Raw genomic sequence first — 22346 nt, 5'->3', positions numbered from 1 at the left:
ACCATACCTACCTATTATGGCATCTCCATAGCCATTTTGAGATATATTGCCATGCAACTTTCCACCGTTTCATTTATTATGACACGCTTCATCATTGTCATATTGCCTTGCATGATCATGTAGTTGACATCGTATTTGTGGCAAAGCCACCATGCATAATTTATCATACATGTCACTCTTGATTCATTGCCCATCCCGGTACACCGCCGGAGGCACTCATATAGACTCATGTTTTGTTCGAGTATCAAGTTGTAATCATTGAGTTGTAAATAAATAGAAGTGTGATGATCATCATTAATAGAGCATTGTCCCAAATAAAAAAAGTAAAAAAAAAAAGAGAAAGGCCCAAAAAAGAAATAAAAGGGACAATGCTACTATCCTTTTTTCACACTTGTGCTTCAAAGTAGCACCATGATCTTTATGATAGAGAGTCTCTTATTTTGTCACTTTCATATACTAGTGGGAATTTTTCATTATAGAACTTGGCTTGTATATTCCAACAATGAGCTTCCTCAAATGCCCTAGGTCTTCGTGAGCAAGCAAGTTGGATGCACACCCACTTAGTTTCTTTTGTTGAGCTTTCATACATTTATAGCTCTAGTGCATCCGTTGCATGGCAATCCCTACTCCTTGCATTGACATCAATTGATGGGCATCTCCCTAGCCCGTTGATTAGCCGCGTCAATGTGAGACCTTCTCCTTTTTTGTCTTCTTCACACAACCCCCTGCTACCTCTTGAGCACTGCGTTGGTTTTCCCTTGAAGAGGAAAGGGTGATGCAGCAAAGTAGCGTAAGTATTTCCCTCAGTTTTTGGGAACCAAGGTATCAATCCAGTAGGAGGTTACACGCAGGTCGCCTTGTACCTGCACAAACAAATAAGAACCTTGCAACCAACGAAATAAAGGGGTTGTCAATCCCTTCACGGCCACTTGCAAATGTGAGATCTGATAGAGATGATAATATTTTTGGTATTTTTATGATAAAGACTAAAAGTAAAGATTGCAAAATAAAAATAGATTGGAAAGTTATATGATGGAAAATAGACCCGGGGGCCATAGATTTCACTAGTGGCTTCTCTCAAGATAGCATATGTATTACGGTGGGTGAACAAATTACTGTCGAGCAATTGATAGAAAAGTGCATAATTATGAGAATATCCAGGCATGATCATGTATATAGGCTTCACGTCCGCGACAAGTAGACCGACTCCTACCTGCATCTACTACTATTACTCCACACATCGACCGCTATCCAGCATGCATCTAGAGTATTAAGTTCATAAGAACAGAGTAACGCATTAGGTAAGATGACATGATGGAGAGGGATAAACTCAAGCAATATGATATAAACCCCATCTTTCTATCCTCGATGGCAACAATACAATACGTGTCGTTTCCCCTACTGTCACTGGGATCGAGCACCGCATGATTGAGCCCAAAGCTAAGCACTTCTCCCATTGCAAGAAAGATCAATCTAGTAGGCCAAACCAAACTGATAATTCGAAGAGACTTGCAAAGATAACCAATCATACATAAAAGAATTAAGAGAAGATTCAAATATTGTTCATAGATAATCTTGATTATAAACCCACAATTCATCGAATCTCGACAAACACACCGCAAAAAGAGTTACATCGAATAGATCTCCAAGAAGATCAAGGAGAACTTTGTATTGAGATCCGAAGAGAGAGAAGAAGCCATCTAGCTAATAACTATGGACCCGAAGGTCTGTGGTAAACTACTCACACATCATCGGAGAGGCTATGGTGTTGATGTAGAAGCCCTCCGTGATCGATGCCCCCTCCGGTAGAGCACCGGAAAAGGCCCAAGATGGGATCTCACGGGTACAGAAGGTTGCGGCGGTGGAATTAGGTTTTTGTGGTGCTCCCCGATGGTTTGGGGGTACGTAGGTATATATATAGGAGGAAGAAGTAGGTCGGTGGAGCCACGAGGGGCCCACGAGGGTGGAGGGCGCGCCCAGGGGGGTAGGCGTGCCCCCTGCCTCGTGGTGTCCTCGGTGATTTCTTGACGTCCACTCCAAGTCCTCTGGATCACGTTTGTTCCAAAAATAAGTCTCCCGAAGGTTTCATTCCGTTTGGACTCCGTTTGATATTCCTTTTCTGCGAAACACTAAAATAGGCAAAAAACCAGCAATTTGCACTGGGCCTTGGGTTAATAGGTTAGTCCCAAAAATAATATAAAAGTGTAAGAATAAGCCCATTAAACATCCAAAACAGAATATATAATAGCATGCAACAATCAAAAATTATAGATACGTTGGAGACGTATCACCCCCATCATTATATTCTATTCCACCCATAGTGCTATGTCCATGGCTCACGCTCATGTATTGCGTGAAAGTTGAAAAAAGTTTGAGATTACTAGATTATGAAACAATTGCTTGCCTTGTCATCGGGGTTGTGCATGATGAGAGCATTTTTGTGTGACGAAAATGAAGCATAGCCAAACTATATGATTTTGTAGGGATAAGCTTTCTTTGGCCATGTTATTTTGAGAAGACATAATTGCTTAGTTAGTATGCTTGAAGTATTATTATTTTTATGTCAATGTTAAACCTTTATCTTGAATCTTTCAGATCTGAACATTCATGCCACAATAAAGAGAATTACTTTGAAAATTATGTTAGGTAGCATTCCACATCAAAAATTCTGTTTTTATCATTTACCTACTCGAGGACGAGCAGGAATTAAGCTTGGGATGCTTGATACGTCTCCAACGTATCTATAATTTTTTATTGTTCCATGTTATTATATTATCTGTTTTTGATGTTTAATGGGCTTTATTATGCACTTTTATATTATTTTTGGGACTAACCTATTAACCGAAGGCCCAGTGCAAATTGCTATTTTTTGCCTATTTCAGTGTTTCGCTGAAAAGGAATATCAAACGGAATCCAAACGGAATGAATCCTTCGCGAGGATCGTTTTTGGAACAAACGCAATCCAGCAGAATTGGAGTGGACGTCAAGGAAGCAACGAGGTGGCCACGAGGTAGGAGGGTGCACCTGGCGCGCCTACAGGCGCGCCCCCACCCTCGTGGGCCCCTTGTGGCTCCACCGACCTACTTCTTTCGCCTATATATACTCATATACCCTGAAAACATCCGGGAGCACCACGAAACCCTATTTCCACCGCCGCAACCTTCTGTACCCGTGAGATCCCATCTTGGGGCCTTTTCTGGCGCTCCGCCGGAGGGGGAATCGATCACGGAGGGCTTGTACATCAACACCATAGCCTCTCCGATGATGTGTGAGTAGTTTACCACAGACCTTCGGGTCCATAGTTATTAGCTAGATGGCTTCTTCTCTCTCTTTGGATCTCAATACAATGTTCTCCTCGATTCTCTTGGAGATCTATTCGATGTAATTATTTTTGCGATGTGTTTGTCGAGATCCGATGAATTGTGGGTTTGTGATCAAGATTATCTATGAAAAATATTTGATTCTTGTGACGCCCCCGATTCAATCGTACACTAATCATACACGCAAACGTGTACGATCAAGATCAGGGACTCACGGGAAGATATCACAACACAACTCTAAAAGTAAAATAAGTCATACAAGCATCATAATACAAGCCAGGGGCATCGAGGGCTCGAATACAAGTGCTCGATCATAGACGAGTCAGCGGAAGCAACAATATCTGAGTACAGACATAAGTTAAACAAGTTGCCATAAGATGGCAAGCACAAACTGGGATACAGATCAAAAAAGGCGCAGGCCTCCTGCCTGGGATCCTCCTAAACTACTCTTGGTTGTCGGCGGCCCGAACGTACTAGTAGGCACCCTCGGTGTAGTAGGGGTCGTTGCCGGCGGTGGCGTTTGGCTCCTGGGCTCCAGCATCTGGTTGCGACAACTAGGAAGAAAGGAAAGGGGGAAAAGAGGGAGAAAAGCAACCATGAGTACTCATCCAAAGTACTCGCAAGCAAGGATCTACACTACATATGCATGGGTATCAGCGTAAAGGGGCAATATCGATGGACTGAACTGCAGAATGCCAGAATAAGAGGGGGATAGCTAGTCTTGTCGAAGACTACGCTTCTGGCAGCCTCCATCTTGCAGCATGTAGAAGATAGTAGATGGTAAGTTCACCAAGTATCATCGCATAGCATAATCCTACCCGGCGATCCTCCCCTCATCGCCCTATGTGGGAGCGATCACCGGGTTATATCTGGCACTTGGAAGGGTGTGTTTTATTAAGTATCCAGTTCTAGTTGTCATATGGTCAAGGTACAACTCCGGGTCGTCCTGTTACCGAGGATCACGGCTATTCGAATAGATAAACTTCCCTACAGGGGTGCACCCCGATCCTAAGTCACACCGATCTAGGATGTAACACATCATATCACTTTGCGGCCTCACGCACGGTATTCCCACGGGTGCCACCTTACCTGGCCCGGGACCGTTTGCGCCTTTTGGCTCACTTATATGATAGTGTCGCTAGCATCCATATGACAAAGAACCCCGGCCGACATGACTAGTCGTGAATCCAAAGTGGCACTAACTTATAGGGACAGGCATACATGACCCAGCAACGAACGTGTCGGTCATCAACGTATGAACCCAAGTCGTAGCAAGCTACAAGGACTTAAAGGAACAACGCGTGACATTTCCCCGAAGGGACAGACACAGGAACACAGAAGGACACATGCCGATCAGCCTAAGTGTTCCGGAGCAGTAGCAAGCTAGCATGGCTCAGTGGAAGCACTAGGAGACATTTCCTGGTAAGAGAGGCTACCAAAAATAAACAACTAGGTTGTCGGATCCCACACATACCAAGCATTTCAATAACATACACACAATATGCTCGATATGTGAAAATACAACATGGCATCACAACAAAACTCTACGACTCAAAGTATTTATTCATTAGGCTCCAAGGAGCCAGATATTACAAACATGGGTCTGATGACCCAACATTGAAGTCATAGAAGCAATAAGCACATGCGGAAGCTTAACTTGTCTGAGTACAGACAACTACAAATGAAAAAGGCTGAGAAGCCTCACTATCTACAAGACCCTGCCGAGGGCACAAGATCGTAGCTAAGGTAACAAGCTAACCGTCGAAGTCCACGCGGAACTACTAGTGGGACTGAAGTCTCTCTCCAAAAACATAAATTAAGCAAACGTGAGTACAAATGTACCCAGCAAGACTTACATCAGAACTAGCTACATATGCATCAGTATCAACAAAGGGGGTGGTGGAGTTTAACTGCAGCAAGCCAGCTTTGACTCAGTGGCTATCCTATACTACAACTGCTGGTAACTCTTTTGAGGTGGCGCACACGAGTCCACATATTCACCATATCAATACACCACTATGGATCCGCTCCCGTCTCCCTAGGAGAAGGCCATCCATAGCACTCACACTTATCTTGCGCATTTTAGAGTATCCACTTTCACTTGTCTATAAATTGTACCGGCAACCCAGAAGTCCTTTACCGCGGGCACGGCTATTCGAATAGATGATGTTAACTCTGCAGGGGTGTACTTCTTCACACACGCTCTCGCCACTTACCACCATGTACATGTCGTGTATCTCGGCAACCTTCAAGCGGAAGCCTGGCGAGGGAGTCGGCCACGACCTGACTAACCACACAAATCTCTAGTCCAGGTTTATCACCTATTCGGGTTCCATCCGCAAGGAGATCCGGCCGGGGTGTCACTCACGGCCCCAAACGATGTGTACAGGGTTCCCAAGCCCACCAAACGGGTGACGCTTGGTATACCCGGCCACGGTGCCTAGTCTGTCCCAAGCCCACCTGTACCGGGTGCCACTTGGTAGACTACTAACACTACCTACAAACACCAGAAACTAGTTCCAACTCCTGGACAGAGATCGAGGCGGTTAATAAGCCGAGAGGGGCACTTAAGCATTCCAATGCGTGGTAGTAAATGTTCGTGGATCACAAACACAAAACTCAGTTCCTGAGGACGGTTTCAATGAGACAACCCACCATGTACTCCTACATGGCCTCTCACCGCTACCTTTACCAAATCGTGTTCACACACTTAGTTCTCAACAATAGGACATGTTCACAACTTTCCAGTTCATCCCCGATGAATCAGATCTGACTCAACTCTAAGCAGTAGCAGGCATGACAACAAGCATGAATGAGTAGGCACATCAGGGTTCAAACAACTCCTACTCATGCTAGTGGGTTTCATCTATTTACTGTGGCAATGACAGGTCATGCAGAGGAAAGGGGTTCAACTACCGCAGCGTGTAACAGTTGAATCGTTGTTGTCCTAATGCAGTAAAAGAGAGCAGGAGCGAGAGAGTGGGATTGTATCGGAATGAACAAGGGGGTTTTGCTTGCATGGCACTTCTGAAAATAGTATAGCTCTTCATCGGTGTCATCGAACTCATCGTCGAAACATACGTCTACCGAGGGGGAACAACCACTGGCAAACAAGAGGGAACACAATCAATGCAATGCAACAATATGATGCATGATCATGACATGGCAATATAGTGTGATTTGAGCTAATGCAACTAGCAGCAATTTAAATGGAGTTGGTTTGAACACAAGATTCAAATTCAAACCCCATATGTGGATATTCAAATGCCATTCATTTGATTTGCCCTAAACAGTAGTCATAAGTTGTTCTAACATGCATGAAAATGGTACAGATGGATAGATTGGATTTTCCTGATCATTTTTCATATATAATTTATTTCATTTGGAGTTATAGATTAATTTCTATGAATTTTAGAAGTTTATAATGTTTTCTGGAATAAATAAATCATTACTGATTTATTTAAAATCTAGAAACATATTACTGCATCAGCATGATGTCTCAGTGATGTCAGCAGGTCAACGGGCTGGTCCAGGTCAAACCTGACCAGTAGGGCCCACTGGTCAGTGACACAGAGTCGGCTACAGAGGCTGACACGTGGGACCGGGTTAATGCTGACGTGGCCAAGTCAAAGGTGACAGGCGGGGCCCTCTGAGATTAGTACTAATTTAACAGAGAAGTCAAACTAATTAATTTAGGCATGGGGGGCCCACTTGGCAGTGGCTCTAGGGGGTGATTAGCGGGGTGTTTAGGCCCTAATTAAGTGGCCACGTCGGCGGCTAACCGCCGGCGGTGAACAGAGCACGGCGGAGCTGCTCGTCTGGCCGTTTCCGACGACGAGAGCACGGGCAGGTGGGCTCTCTGCAACGGCCGCAACGCGGCGCATCCAATGGTGGTCTCGGGGCGGCCAGGGGTGGTCGGTAGCGGCGGCGGCAACGAGCTCAGGCGGCGACAGGGCTCGGTGATGTGCGCGGGTGGTGCTGCAGGGTGCAAGCGGGCAAGGGGAGGCGCTAGAGAGGCTCAGCGCGGGGCGGCAAGCTCGGTGGACACGCGCCCGGGACGAAATGGTCACCGGAGCGTCAACGGCAGCGAGCGCAGGCGGCAGCCGGTTCGGACGCAGGTGGTGCGACGCATACGGCGTGCAACAGAAAGAATGGAGAGGGGGGGTCCGGGTCAGTGGCTCACAGCGGTCATGGAGGTGTAGCCGGCGAGCTCGGAGGAGGACCGGAGCTAGCAGGGCGGCAAAGGAGGAAGAAGGCGAGGTAGCCGGCGATGCAGGGCGTTCGGCGTCGCGTGGCTCTGCGTAGATGATGAGGACGACGCTGCGGTTCTTCTGGGCTGGACGGCGAGGCGAGGGGTGGACGATGGTCGTGGCTATTGTGAGCGGTGGCGACTGACGCGCTCGGGCTTGCTACAGGGAGAGAGCAGGGAAGGGGAGAGTGAGCCGCGAGAGTGGGAGAAGGACCAGGGGGTTCGGGGGCGTCTCCAGGCACTCGGTCGAGGACGGGGGAGGAAGCATGAGGTGGAAGCAGGAGGTGGCGTCCGGTGCGCACGCGGGCGACACGCCTCTGCCTTCTGGCAGAGGTGGGAGACGACTGGCATCAGCCAGTCAGCTGGGCCGGCCTGCTGAGCTAGGACAGCTGGGCCGCCATGTGAGCCCAGGTAAGGGTTTTTCCCTTTTTTGTATTCTTTTCTATTTCTGACATTTGTTTGATTTAGTTTTAGGCACTAAATCATTTTCTTTTCTTCTGATAAATTTTTGTAGGGACTATTTGGATTATTCCAGAGCCCCTCACATTTACCCAGAATTATTGGACATATATAAAATATATAACATATATATATCCAATGCAAATAATTATTGCATTAGTTCCAAATGCCCAAAATAAATATTTATGAGCTCCTAAAATATTGGTTTGAATTTTACCTCTGACTAATATTTTCAGAGAGAATATGAACATTTTCTTGGATCTATTTGGAGCAATTTTTATCTTGGTCATTTCCAGAAATGATTTCTGAGGCTTTCACATGTCCCCATTTCAAGTTCATTGAAATAAAAACATGATGCAAACAATAGTAGCTAGCCTAGAGCATACCAGAACTAGGGATGTGACAACTCACCCCCACTAAACAAGAATCTCGTCCCAAGATTCAAGGCGTGAGGTAAGAAGACAGAGGGGACACAAAGCTAACACGATCTTCATGATCCAACTGCCCTTCTTGAAGATGTTGATTCATTACTTCAAATTGATCTTGATGTCCTTGCTTTCGAGATCTTCATCCATCATGATGATGACGGAAAGAAACTCTACCAAAATCGATCTTCTCGAAGATCGAGCAACTCACGATCAACTTATGGAGTGAGATGTAGGAACATCTCGAGCTGAGACACAAAACACACATCGAGAGGGAAGGAAAGAAACAGATGACGAGGTTTCAATTTGGCAGGCTACAATTCCACACTTGAAGAAGATGGAGCATGAATTTCAAGGTAGCAAGAAGATAATTGCCATGATTCCGTAACGTGACACCTTAGGGAAGGTGACTCGTAGAATTATTCCCTTAAGTGGCAAAAGAATTACTTTTGATACAAAGATCATTGAAACTCTTTATACCAGCCTAAGGCAATCACAATCGATCATTTGAAGGAGTTCGAAAGAATGGCATACTCGGACTAGAATCGATGATGTGGACTACCTTGTTGAAGACAACGCAATGGATGATTTTTGCTTACCATCGGAAATAGATGGGACCCATGGTAAGCCTACTTTTGAAGATGACCTTGAATAGCAGTTACTGAAAGTGCAGACCATAGCAGAATGGCACAATGGCAGGTGCAAGCTGGGAGCCAAATGCAAATGCTGGGAATGTTCCAACCATCATATCTGCCTGAGATTCAGATCTAGTTGGTAACAGGATACTTCAGACTCAACATGTCTGAAAAGAAGAATTGCAACACAAATCGACGAGATAACATTGCGAGATTCTCGGGAAATGAACTACGATAGCAAGCTCCAAAACATGAGTTGGTTCTGCTACATACATGTGAACACACTGTCCCAGACAAGCATGACCACATAGTAGTCTTACAGCAAGCACTACCGAGTTCAGGTAGAAACCATCATTGAGGATATCGAAGTCTTGTGCATTACCATGGATTAGCAGTTAACTTCTTTTCCTGGAACAAATCAATCAGTGGCTTGTTGTGCTAGGGATTCATATAGAATGAAGGTTGTAAGTCTCCAGACCACAGAATACTTTGCACGTATGCATGACTGACTTGGGATGATTCCAGAGGAAGCAAAACAAACCTTTCTCAAATTCATGGCGGCAACTTGCACCTGATGCACATGAACTTGGAGAAAGTCACTTCTTACACCAAACATATACTTCATGAACGAAACACGAAGGCATTGTTTACAAATTTTCCAACACTAGCTTAATGTCCAACAAAGTCATGGAGAAGATAGGAATGTTGTCGATGGACTCAACAAAAATTCATCCAGGTTTCCATATAAATGGAATTCAACAATTATGTGAACAAGGTGATAGCATTGGTCAGACCCAAAAGATATAATGGTGTATGCTTGAGGAATCAACCACGAGTAAGACAACATTACGAACATCATTGGTTCTGATTTGATTTGACGATAGCCCACACTCAAATCAAAGTATTGACAAGACAGTAGATCCAACAATTGATCACAAGGATCAATCAATGAAGATATCATCTTTCTTCAACACACACACAAAAAGATATCCCTTTGGAATGAACTAAGTCAGATAAAGCTTTTATCTTCCAACTCTCCAAGTTGTTGTTTAGCTTAACCAACTAGCTCAGGGATATCCAACACGGATTCTTGGAGAAGGGGTGGTTTACAAGAAACCAACTTGATCACGAACTCAACATAACGGTCAGGGATTAATCTGGTAATACTTCCGAGAAGATCGCAGAAAAATTACGAGCCACCGATATGTTACTAAGCTCGGGAACAATCTTGCTTTTCAGGGCAAGAGGATATGATCGAAAGAGCAAGGAATAAACATAATCCAAACTCACTGATCGAAGAGTGCACCAGGGAAAATGGACTAGGTAACACGGTCAATCTTAGAATGATGATTCAATAACCAGCACGCTAAGAATGAGAGTTTTGTCCATTAAGTACCAAGCAACACAGTTGTTGATTTCACACATCACGATTCACTTGTCGGCATTCCGGTTACAATAACACGGGAATCGGGGAATGAACAATGATGGCAAGAAGTATCACTGCGTCAAGAATTCATAATAGTTGGTGCAATTCTCATGACACTCCTGACATAAGGGCAACACTCCAAGGTAGAACAGAACAAAAGCCGGATTGGCAATCTTAATCTGCGGAATACAACTGCTTTGACCCAATCCTAGATATGGATGAGGTGATGGAGTTTGTTTCTCCTAGTCATTCTGGAATAGAATGACTTGACGAACTACAAGAATAATAGGCATCGATGAACGAATGCACACATACTCTTGACTATCAACTGATAGGCTAGGGGCAGAATACAGCTGAGGAGGGTCAACTCAAGGAACATATGATTTTTTGAGTTGTGGATGCATAGATTAGCATGTCGAACGAGTTCAACATATTTCTTTCGGATAAACCATGCAGAAAAGGAAGGACTGGCAGATTCGCAATTTTTTAATGGAGAACTCATCAAGAGCACCCTTGTTGTCATCATTGGTTCAAAGATCTTCTGCCATAATGGTTCATGGTATTGGAAGAATGATATACCATAGACCTCAAAGACTATCAGAAAGGTTACTAATATCCTAAAGGAACGAGCAAACACTACCAACACGAAGTAAGTAGAGTGAATATTGGGTTCAAGAACCCAGGAATGGAATGCCTACTGACTAAATGGCATCACGGGATGCTTTCGAGAATAATGGCCAGAATCATCACACTGGGGATACAAATCATTGCTAGATTACTGAGTGGTTCTCTAAGATGCCTAGGGTCATAGTAATGGCTTCAACATATATGACGAGTCAACGGAGTACCTCAACTCGGCGATTAGTGTGGTTAATCTGGCCCAAAGGTACATTGAGAACGGAAAGAAGGGATTTGCAAATGCATCAGACTATTTAGAAACCTGGGATGACTCGAACAGCATAACGGCTGTAAATGCTCAAAAAGATTTGAGACATCCTGCAAAAATGGTGGCATAACCACTCAACATCACACTATCAAGGTTCCGAGATCAACTATCAACATACTGAAGTAGTAGAAACTGAACTGAGGCTTGGAACCAACAATCCTATGAGAGTCTATGGATTAGTAACACGTGAACCTGATAGAAAGAATAGAAAGCCAAGTTTCCTTAACCCCGTAGGAAAGATAGGATGACTCGGATCAGAAGGACATAAGGTATAAGGAGTAAAATGAGCCTTACGTTCCCTTCCACAATCAATCCCCTTATATAACTAAAGCATTTCTAGACACGACTTCGACCAGTTTGGCTTAGTAGTCCTACAGGCAGTCAGGCTCTGATACCAAAGCTGTCAGGACCCCGATCCTAAGTCACACCGATCTAGCATGTAACACATCATATCACTTTGCGGCCTCACGCACGGTATTCCCACGGGTGCCACCTTACCTGGCCCGGGACCGTTCGTGCCTTTTGGCTCACGTATATGATACTGTCGCTAGCATCCATATGACAAAGAACCCGGCCGACATGACTAGTCGTGAATCCAAAGTGGCACTAACTTACAAGGACAGGCATACATGACCCAGCAACGAATGTGTCGGTCATCAACGTATGAACCCAAGTCGTAGCAAGCTACAAGGACTTAAAGGAACAACGTGTGACATTTCCCCGAAGGGACAGACACGGGAACGGAGAAGGACACATGCCGGTCAGCCTAAGTGTTATGGAGCAGTAGCAAGCTACCATGGCTCAGTGGAAGCACTAGGAGACACTTCCCGGTAAGAGAGGCTACCAAGAATAAACAACTAGGTTGTCGGATCCCACACATACCAAGCATTTCAATAACATACACACAATATGCTCGATATGTGCAAATACAACATGGCATCACAACAAAACTCTATGACTCAAAGTATTTATTCATTAGGCTCCAAGGAGCCAGATATTACAAACATGGGTCTGATGACCCGGCATTCAAGTCATAGAAGCAATAAGCACATGCGGAAGCTTAACTTGTCTGAGTACAGACAACTACAAATGAAAAAGGCTGAGAAGCCTGACTATCTACAAGACTCTGCCGAGGGCACAAGATCGTAGCTGAGGTAACAAGCTAACCGTCGAAGTCCACGCGGAACTACTAGTGAGACTGAAGTCTCTCTCCAAAAACATAAATTAAGCAAACGTGAATACAAATGTACCCAGCAAGACTTACATCAGAACTACCTACATATGCATCAGTATCAACAAAGGGGGTGGTGGAGTTTAACTGCAGCAAGCCAGCTTTGACTCAGTGGCTATCCTATACTACAACTGCTGGTAACTCTTTTGAGGTGGCACACACGAGTCCACATATTCATCATATCAATACACCACTATGGATCGGCTCCCGTCTCCCGACGAGAAGGCCATCCATAGCACACACGCTTATCTTGCGCATTTTAGAGTATCCGCTTTCACTTGTCTATGAACTGTACAGGCAACCCAGAAGTCCTTTACCGCGGACACGGCTATTCGAATAGATGATGTTAACCCTGCAGGGGTGTACTTCTTCACACACGCTCTCGCCACTTACCACCATGTACACGTCGTGTATCTCGGCAACCTTCAAGCGAAAGCCTGGCAAGGGAGTCGGCCACGACCTGACTAACCACACAAGTCTCTAGTCCAGGTTTATCGCCTATTCAGGTTCCATCCACAAGGAGATCTGGCCGGGGTGTCGCTCACGGCCCCAAACGATGTGTACAGGGTTCCCAAGCCCACCAAACGGGCGACGCTTGGTATACCCGGCCATGGTGCCTAGTCTTCCCAAGCCCACCTATACCGGGTGCCACTTGGTAGACTACTAACACTGCCTACAAACACCAGAAACTAGTTGCAAATCCTGGACAGAGATCGAGGCAGTTAATAAGCCGAGAGGGGCACTTAAGCATTCCAATGCGTGGTAGTAACTGTTCATAGATCACAAGCACAGAACTCGGTTCCTGAGGACGGTTTCAATGAGACAACCCACCATGTACTCCTACATGGCCTCTCACCGCTACCTTTACCAAATCGTGTTCACACACTTAGTTCTCAACAATAGGACATGTTCACAACTTTCCAATTCATCCTCCATGAATCAGACCTGACTCAACTCTAAGCAGTAGCAGGCATGACAACAAGCATGAATGAGTAGGCACATCAGGGCTCAAACAACTCCTACTCATTGTAAGTGCATCTAGTGCCCCTTAGTGATTTTGGTGTATTGAAGACTTATAGGTTAAGGGACTAATGCATTTATGAGTGTACACAGGTCTATAAGTCTATGAGGAGTATGATATTTACAGAGAAAGTCGACCCCTAAAAATGAAGTTCTTCGACTGAAGACTTTGGCTTTCTGAAGACTTTGAAAGTGAAGAAATTGGTGTGACCTTGAAGACTTGGCATTCATTCGAGGAACATGAAGCGTGAAGACTTTTGTTTTTGTAGTTTCATTTTCTCTTTCTTGAGTCATAGGAAACACCATACTGTTAAAGGGGGTCGAGGAAATACTAAGAAAAAAATTCCATGTGATGCTCAACTCAAAATCCTACACCTACCAATCCCTTCAAGTGAAGCCATTGGAAATCTCATACAGTTCGGTCATATTCTTCAGTGACAGAGACGAAGTTCTTCTGGTCTCTGAGGAATTTGTTCTGACTGAGGAGTTAGGAATTCGCCAGTGCGGATTGCCTACACAATGAGGAACATGATAGCCCTGAGGTATTTGATACTCAAATTTCCGACCGTTGTTGTGCTACGCGCCAGCTGTCCCAAAATATCTACCCACCTAACGGTCATATCATTGAAGGGCATTTATGTCTTATCATGTCAGGTTGCTCCCTAGGCTATAAATAGTCGCCCCCTACAACCACTAGCTGGTTGGCTGCTCCGAAAGAAACTGACACTTGTCATTTGAGATCATCCCATCCTCCGAGGACTTTGAGCGAAAATCATCAAGTGAGGAAAACCCAAACCCAAACACCTACAAACCCAAAGTCATTGAGCATCACTGAAGAGATTGATCTTGCGTAGATCCGACGCTGGTTACCTTTGAAGACTGTGCTTCTTCCAGACGGTTAGGCGTCATGGTCTAGAGCATCCAAGAGGAATTGTGGATCGCCGAGTGACCGAGTCTGTGAAGGTTTGGAAGTCACCTGAAGACTTACCACGAGTGATTGGGCGAGGTCTGTGTGACCTTAGCTCAAGGAGAATACGGTGAGGACTGTGTGTCCTCAGGTTTAAATACCTAGCCGCTCCAACCAGACGTACAACTGAGACAGCAGTTGGAACTAGTCTACCAAATCATTGTCTTCGCCAAGCTTACTGGTTCTATTTCCTCAACTCTTTCACTTCCTCGTATCTGTGTTTGAATATCTTGACTGAAGACTTTTTCAATTTCCTCAGTTCAATTTCTTCAATCTGTTTGTCTTCATCCTATGTTATCCTGTGTTTACGCTTTCTGTACTCTGTGCATTGTCTTCATTTCATCATGATGACTATGTCTATGTTCTGTTATGTTAACTTTTGAGTACTTATTCCGCTGCAAGTAGTTCTTCGCTAAGGAATTTCCTCACCACAAATTCCTCAGTGAAGAATTCATAAAAATCGCCTATTCACCCACCTCTAGTCGATATAACGCACTTTCACTCATGCTAGTGGGTTTCATCTATTTACTATGGCAATGACAGGTCATGCAGAGGAAAGGGGTTCAACTACCGCAACATGTAACAGTTGAATCGTTGTTGTCCTAATGCAGTAAAAGAGAGCAGGAGCGAGAGAGTGGGATTGTATCGGAATGAACAAGGGGGTTTTGCTTGCCTGACACTTCTGAAGATAGTAGAGCTCTTCATCGGTGTCATCGAACTCATCGTCGGAACATATGTCTACCGAGGGGGAACAACCACTGGCAAACAAGAGGGAACACAATCAATGCAATGCAACAATATGATGCATGATCATGACATGGCAATATGCTGTGATTTCAGCTAATGAAACTAGCAGCCATTTAAATGGAGTTGGTTTGAACACAAGATTCAAATTCAAACCCCATATGTGGATATTCAAATGCCATTCATTTGATTTGCCTTAAACAGTAGTCATAAGTTGTTCTAACATGCATGAAAATGGTACAGATGGATAGATTGGATTTTTTGATCATTTTCATATATAATTTATTTCATTTGGAGTTATAGATTAATTTCTATGAATTTTAGAAGTTTAAAATATTTTTTGAAATAAATAAATCATTACTGATTTATTTAAAATCCAGAAACATATTACTGCGTCAGCATGACGTCTCAGTGATATCAGCAGGTCAACGGGCTGGTCCAGGTCAAACCTGACCAGTAGGGCCCACTGGTCAGTGACACAGAGTCGGCTACAGAGGCTGACACGTGGGACCGGGTTAATGCTGACGTGGCCAAGTCAAAGGTGACAGGCGGGGCCCTTTGAGATTAGTACTAATTTAACAAAGAAGTCAAACTAATTAATTTAGGCACGGGTGTCCACTTGGCAGTGGCTCTAGGGGGTGATTAGCGGGGAGTTTAGGCCCTAATTAAGTGGCCACGTCGGCGGCTAACCGCCGGCGGTGAACAGAGCACGGCGGAGCTGCTCGTCTGGCCATTTCCGGCGACGAGAGCACGGGCAGGTGGGCTCTCTGCAACGGCCGCAACGCGGCGCATCCAGCGGTGGGCTCGGGGCGGCCAGGGGTGGTCGGTAGCGGCGGCGGCAACGAGCTCAGGTGGCGGTGGGGCTCGGTGATGTGCGCGAGTGGTGCTGCGGGGTGCAAGCGGGCAAGGGGAGGCGCTAGAGAGGCTCAGCGCGGGGCGGCAAGCTCGGTGGACACGCACCCGGGACCAAATGGTCACCGGAGCGTCGGCGGCGGCGAGCGCAGGCGGCGACCGGTTCGGACACAGGTGGTGCGGCGGCTACGGCGTGCACAGAAGGAACGGAGAGGGGGGTCAGGGTCAGTGGCTCACAGCGGTCATGGAGGTGTAGCCGGCGAGCTCGGACGAGGACCGGAGCGAGCAGGGCCGCAGAGGAGGAAGAAGGCGAGGTAGCCGGCGATGCAGGGCGTTCGGCGTCGCGTGGCTCTGCGTAGATGATGAGGACGACGATGCGGTTCTTCTGGGCTGGACGGCGAGGCGAGGGGTGGATGATGGTCGTCGCTATTGCGAGCGGCGGCGGCAGACGCGCTCGGGCTTGCTACAGGGAGAGAGCAGGGAAGGGGAGAGTGAGCCGCGAGAGTGGGAGAAGGACCAGGGGGCTCGGGGGCGTCTCCAGGCGCTCGGTCGAGGATGGGGGAGGAAGCAGGAGGTGGAAGCAGGAGATGGAGTCCAGTGCGCGCGCGGGCGACACGCCTCTGCCTTCTGGCAGAGGTGGGAGACGACTGGCGTCGGCTAGTCAGCTGGGCCGGCCTGCTGAGCTAGGACAGCTGGGCCGCCAGGTGAGCCCAGGTAAGGGTTTTTCCTTTTTTTTGTTTTTTTTTTATTTCTGACATTTGTTTGATTTAGTTTTAGGCACTAAATCATTTTCTTTTCTTCTGATAAATTTTTGTAGGGACTATTTGGATTATTCCAGAGCCCCTCACATTTACCCAGAATTATTGGACTATAAAATATATAACATATATATATCCAATGCAAATAATTATTGCATTAGTTCCAAATGTTCAAAATAAATATTTATGAGCTTCTAAAAATATTGGTTTGAATTTTACCTCTGACCAATATTTTCAGAGAGAAGATGAACATTTTCTTGCATCTATTCCGAGCAATTTTTATCTTGGTCATTTCTAGAAATGATTTCTGAGGCTTTCACATGTCCCCGTTTCAAGTTCATTGAAATATAAACATGATGCAAACACCAGTAGCTAGCCTGGAGTATACCAGAACTAGGGATGTGACAAAGGGGGGAAACATGTGACAAAGGGGGGAAACATTCGGGGAAAAATTCCCGTGTTTGATTTTTTCGGACAGACGAACCGGATGGAGATTGTTGCATGTGCGCTATGCTAGGAACATGTGACGGACGAACGGACTGCGTATTCAGATTCATCTCGTCGTTCTAAACAACTTTCATGTACAAAGTATTTTCACCTGAGCTACGGATTATTTTATATGATTTTTCTGGATTTTTGTATTTAGTTTAATACGAATTGACCAAATCAATTTGACTAGTCAAAAGGGCAAGTGTGGCCCACATGTCATAGACTCTTTACCTAAACAAATAAATAAAACAAGGAAAACGCTTAAAATCAGGCGGATGATTTTCTCGCCGCTTAAGTCCCTTCCCTCTCTCGCCACGTGTCCCCTGCGGGACCGATGAAGCCTTATCTTCTCGGTCGTTCTGATCTCATCGTCTCTCTCGAGCTAATCCCCTCCGCACTAGCGCGCTTTCTCTCCCCCACCCCTTTCCTCTCTTCCCCCAGCGCCCTCTCCTCCCTGGACTGATGCCCGGCCGGCCACCACTCGTCGTCGGCGCTAATTGCTGCAGGAAACTCCGTGGCGACCTGTTTTTGCAAAGGAAGAGACGCCCACCGGTGCTTTTCACGGGGAGCCGCCGCGTTTTTCTTCTTCAAATCAGCGCGACCTCGCTGCTGTTGCAGGAGGAGCCAACCGGCGGCAAGCCCGCCAGTCGTTGCGGCGACGCTTGCTGCAGAGCAACACGGGAAAGGGAGGTACGTGCTTCGCCGGAAGGTTCGGTGTTGCGAAGTGTCGACGATGAGATCTCGAAGCCGACATCACTGCTGCATCCCCCACTTCATCCCGCCGCTGGAGTTGCAATGGAGCTTTGCCGAAGGCGGCGGCGCTGCGTTGGAGCTCCGCCGCGGCTGCAATGGAGCTCGGCTGGAGTTGCAATGGAGCTCTGTCGGAGCCGCCGGAGCTTTGCCAGGGCTGCAATGAAGCTCGGCCAGAGTTGCAGCGGAGCTTTGCTGGAGCGTCGGTGCTGCGTTGGAGCTCCGTCGAGGCTGCAATGGAGCTCAGCCGGAGTTACAATGAAACTTCGCCGGAGCATTGGTGCCGCGTTGGAACTCATCGGACGCCGTCGGTGCTTCATTGGAGCTTCGCGTGAGGCTGCAGTGGCGCTGGGTTGAAGCTGGCGCAGACGGCTGTGATTTAGCTTATCGAACGGTGGATGAGGCGGTTTATATTTGGTTTCCATCAGCCGGATGACGCCTAGCACCGGCCAACAAACCTAATTAAAAGGGGCCACATGTCATCTCTGCATAGATTAATCTAACCACTAATATCATCTAGTCTAAACAAAGCAGGGGCTAGCCCCAGCGGCCATGGCCAAGCCGGCCATTTGCATTGGGCACGCACGCACTGGAGTCCACAGGGGCCACGGCCTGCAACAGCATCAGCAGGCAGTAGCAAAGAGCAGCAGTGGCGGACGGGCTGCGGGCAGCGGCGGCAGAGCAGCAGAGTTGCAGCGGCAGCAGGTAAGAGGAGCAACAGCAAAATAAAAACAGCAGCAGCAAGAAGACGCAAGGAGCAGCGACAGCTCGGGCGAGGCCACGCGCACGCGAGCGCACGCGGAGGCGCGGCCGCGAGCGGCGCAGGCGCAGGGCAGGCAGCGGTCGTGCGCGTGGGTGCAGTTAGGAAGCGGCGCGCGCGGCCAGACACGAACAGGGGCGCGATTGAGCATGGCTACGACACGAAACTTCGGGCACGACGGGTAGAGCAGCCTACGGCATCGGATCGAAGGGAAAAATAGGGGGAGATGGAGGGGGGGTTCACCGTGAGGCCGGAGGAGCAGATGGCAAGACCGAGGGGTGTCGGAGCGGTGTGGATCGATGGCTAGATGGCGGCGGCCGGACGAAGAAGACGAAGACGGCGTTGGCGACGCAGCGCCCTGGCTCGAGCTGGTGCCCGCAAAGGACGAAGCCAGCCGCGATGGACCTCCTGGACGTGCTCCCGCACATCGGAGAGGTCGGTGGCCGCGACGATGACAGCGAGGCAACGGTGACCGTGAGTTATTCGAGCTCGAATTCGAGAAGAAGAGGAGGGGGCCGATGGGGGATCCAGGGGGCTATGAGCGGGATGGGGATTAGGGTTTCGGTGGGCGACTTTATTGGCCGAGGGAGGCGACGTGGTGGCCATCCGGCCATGGCGCCGTGGGATGGCCGCCACGCCATGGCCCCTGCCTCCCCCCTGCACATGGTAGAGGAAAGGCTGGGAGTGGGCTGGGCCATGTGCACACTAGAGCCCACTTGGGCAGTACTAGTTTAGGCCTTTTCTCTTTTTTACTTGCATTTTCTTTTCTGCTTTCACTTTATTTACCTAACATTTTACTTTTGTAAAAATACATAGGTTGTACCTAATTTACTAAACTTAATTAAGTCACATCCCGAACATTTTTGTTTTAATGTTTGAAAACTTTGGTTGTTTGTCATTAATTCAAATTTGAATTTGAAACGATTCGAACCAACACATGATTAGCATGTGATAGAGGTGACGTGGCCTCATTAGCAGAAGTTTTACTGTAGCTTAAATATCCGGGTGTTACAATTCTCCTCCACTATAAGAAATCTCGTCCCGAGATTTAAGAGGTGGAGTAAGGGGGAAAGTTCTGGTTACGAAATTCTAACGGGTCTTCTCGTTCTTGGTTGCTCTTCTCGAAGAGGTCAATCCATTACATTGATGTCTTCATTTCTATGCATCAGGTCATCATGATGAAGTTGGCATCCTTTCTTCGGGAACTCCATCGTACTTATGAAAGAATGAAAAGGGGGTATTCCGGGAGAACGGACCTCTGCAAGGTTGACTATCTGGTCGATAACATCGGGGAAGGTGGCGGAAGTAACTCTCGAATTGAAACTTAAGAAAATATCGAGAGCAAAGTAAGGAGGTATCATGAGAAGTTTCGAGCAGGCAAGCAATCGTTCGACACCTGAAATAGGGCGTGAAAGGGGTTCAAAGCAACGGGAATAAGTATTGTGTCTCATACCAGAATTGATGATCTCTCGGAAGGTGGCTCTTGAATTACATAAGAGGCCAAGCGCGAGGAACAACCTTGGGAGCAGGAGAGTCAGGTTTCGATCCTGTGGAACTGTGGGTTATGGGCCCACCATGTGGGTAAAAAGTGGAATGAGCAGTGCCATCTTGCACGGTTATGTCGGAGGATAGTCTGTTAGTTATGTTGGCAGCAACGTTGGTACCAAGGGCGAGGGACGAACAGAACCATTTTCCTGCTCGTTAAACGAGGTGGACCAATAGGCAAATTTCTCGACCATCGGTGGTTACCGGAATGTCATCAACAATAGAAACAGGGTCTTGCTGACAGAATTGTACACGGAGGTGTTTACATAAGCAGGAGAATATTACTGCTTAGATCATATAGATCACAAAAAAGGTTAAACCAAACAATGGAAAGGGAAATATGATTATCAGATTAAACAGAACAATGGAAAGGAAAATGTGTTTAAACACATATTTCAGGGGGTATATCCTTCCCAAGGACAATCAGAGCATGATATCTATGACAGGATATAATGTAGAAAACCCTTTAGGTAAGGGGAGAGAAATTTCATGACATTACCCAGGCAATGGTGTTTGGATAATTTAGCAAGAAACATTTAGCATTGGGCTTCAAATGTTCCTCTTGAAAATCGGAGTACCACAGACATGCTTCGAGATAGCATTGACATGGTCTTCAAGCAAAGGTCGGACTTTGGATACTCAATGGGTTCATCAGGAACAACTTATAGAATAAGTCTTTCAATTTCCTCATGGAAGAATGGTTAACATTGCTAAAAGGAAGAACTATAACAATAGGCCCTCCTGCCAGGTGTGCTAGGCATGACATCACCTTACCTGGTCATATAAAGACCAACATTATAACTCTTGGAAAATGCGTCCCAACCATCATATCTGACCGTGATTCATATATGATTGGTGTTAGGATATCTCAGACTCAGGATGCCTGAGAAGAAGAGGTGCAACACAATTGACGAGATGACATTATATGATTCTCGGGAATTGAACTATGGAAGCGAGTTCCGAACAAGGGTTCATCATTAAGCCAAGGAGAGGATGAGGAGGTGGCTGATGGACTCGGCGATAATTCAACGAGGTATCCAAAAAGATGGATCTCCACAATTATGTGGATAAGGAGATAACATTTGTCAGATCAAATGATATAATGAAGTATGCTTGAGGAAAACATACACAATTAAACATTGATTGAAAGGTGAGCCGAAATATGGGTTGGGTTGCACGACCAATGTCAGAATGGTGATTCAATAAACAATAGTCTAAGAATGAACGACCGACCATTAACTTCAAAGCAATAGGGTTGCTAGAAGGGCAGAATCCAAACAACACCGTTCACTTGTTGGTACCCCGGTTGGAATCAACACGAGGACCAAGAAAGAATGGTGATGGTGAGAAGTATCACTATACCAAGAATTTTTAAGAGGTGGAGCAATCCTCACAACATTCTTGTCATAAAAGATGGTAATACTCCAAGGTAAAGAAGAACAAATGCTGGATAGAAGGGATCTCAAGGTATAACACAAAACACGAACAAGTTTGTGTTGAACGGAAGGCAATAAAGTGGTCGATGATAACACAAATCATCGAGGGCAAGGATGGTATTTCTCATCATGAATTCAATTGATATCCTAGAAGAGCTCAGAAAGCTGATGATGATCACGTCACATTTGTCGAGAGATTCCATGAAGATGTAATCGATCGACGATGGCATCAAGTCAAAGGAATGATGAAGCCAGTGTCTATTGGAACCATGGGTATGACACAAACTCGAAATCAAGTTTGTTATTCAAGGAGAAATGATATGGCGAGGAAGAT

The 22346-nt window shown here is 46.3% G+C and overlaps 1 long non-coding RNA gene across 1 annotated transcript; it reads right to left on the bottom strand.

Moving 5' to 3' along the window:
• Positions 1–3542: 3542 nt before the first annotated feature.
• LOC141041712 (uncharacterized) lies at positions 3543–20960 on the bottom strand. Its single transcript, XR_012202938.1, has 2 exons — positions 19275–20960; positions 3543–3874 (listed from the first exon to the last, which is right to left on the bottom strand). It is a non-coding gene; the product is annotated as an uncharacterized lncRNA (long non-coding RNA).
• Positions 20961–22346: the final 1386 nt, after the last annotated feature.

Source organism: Aegilops tauschii, chromosome 2 (genome assembly GCF_002575655.3).
Source record: "Aegilops tauschii subsp. strangulata cultivar AL8/78 chromosome 2, Aet v6.0, whole genome shotgun sequence".
In the NCBI taxonomy this organism is placed as follows: Eukaryota; Viridiplantae; Streptophyta; class Magnoliopsida; order Poales; family Poaceae; genus Aegilops; species Aegilops tauschii.
Note: the sequence above shows the minus strand (reverse complement) of the source record. Positions and strands in the feature narration are given on the sequence as shown.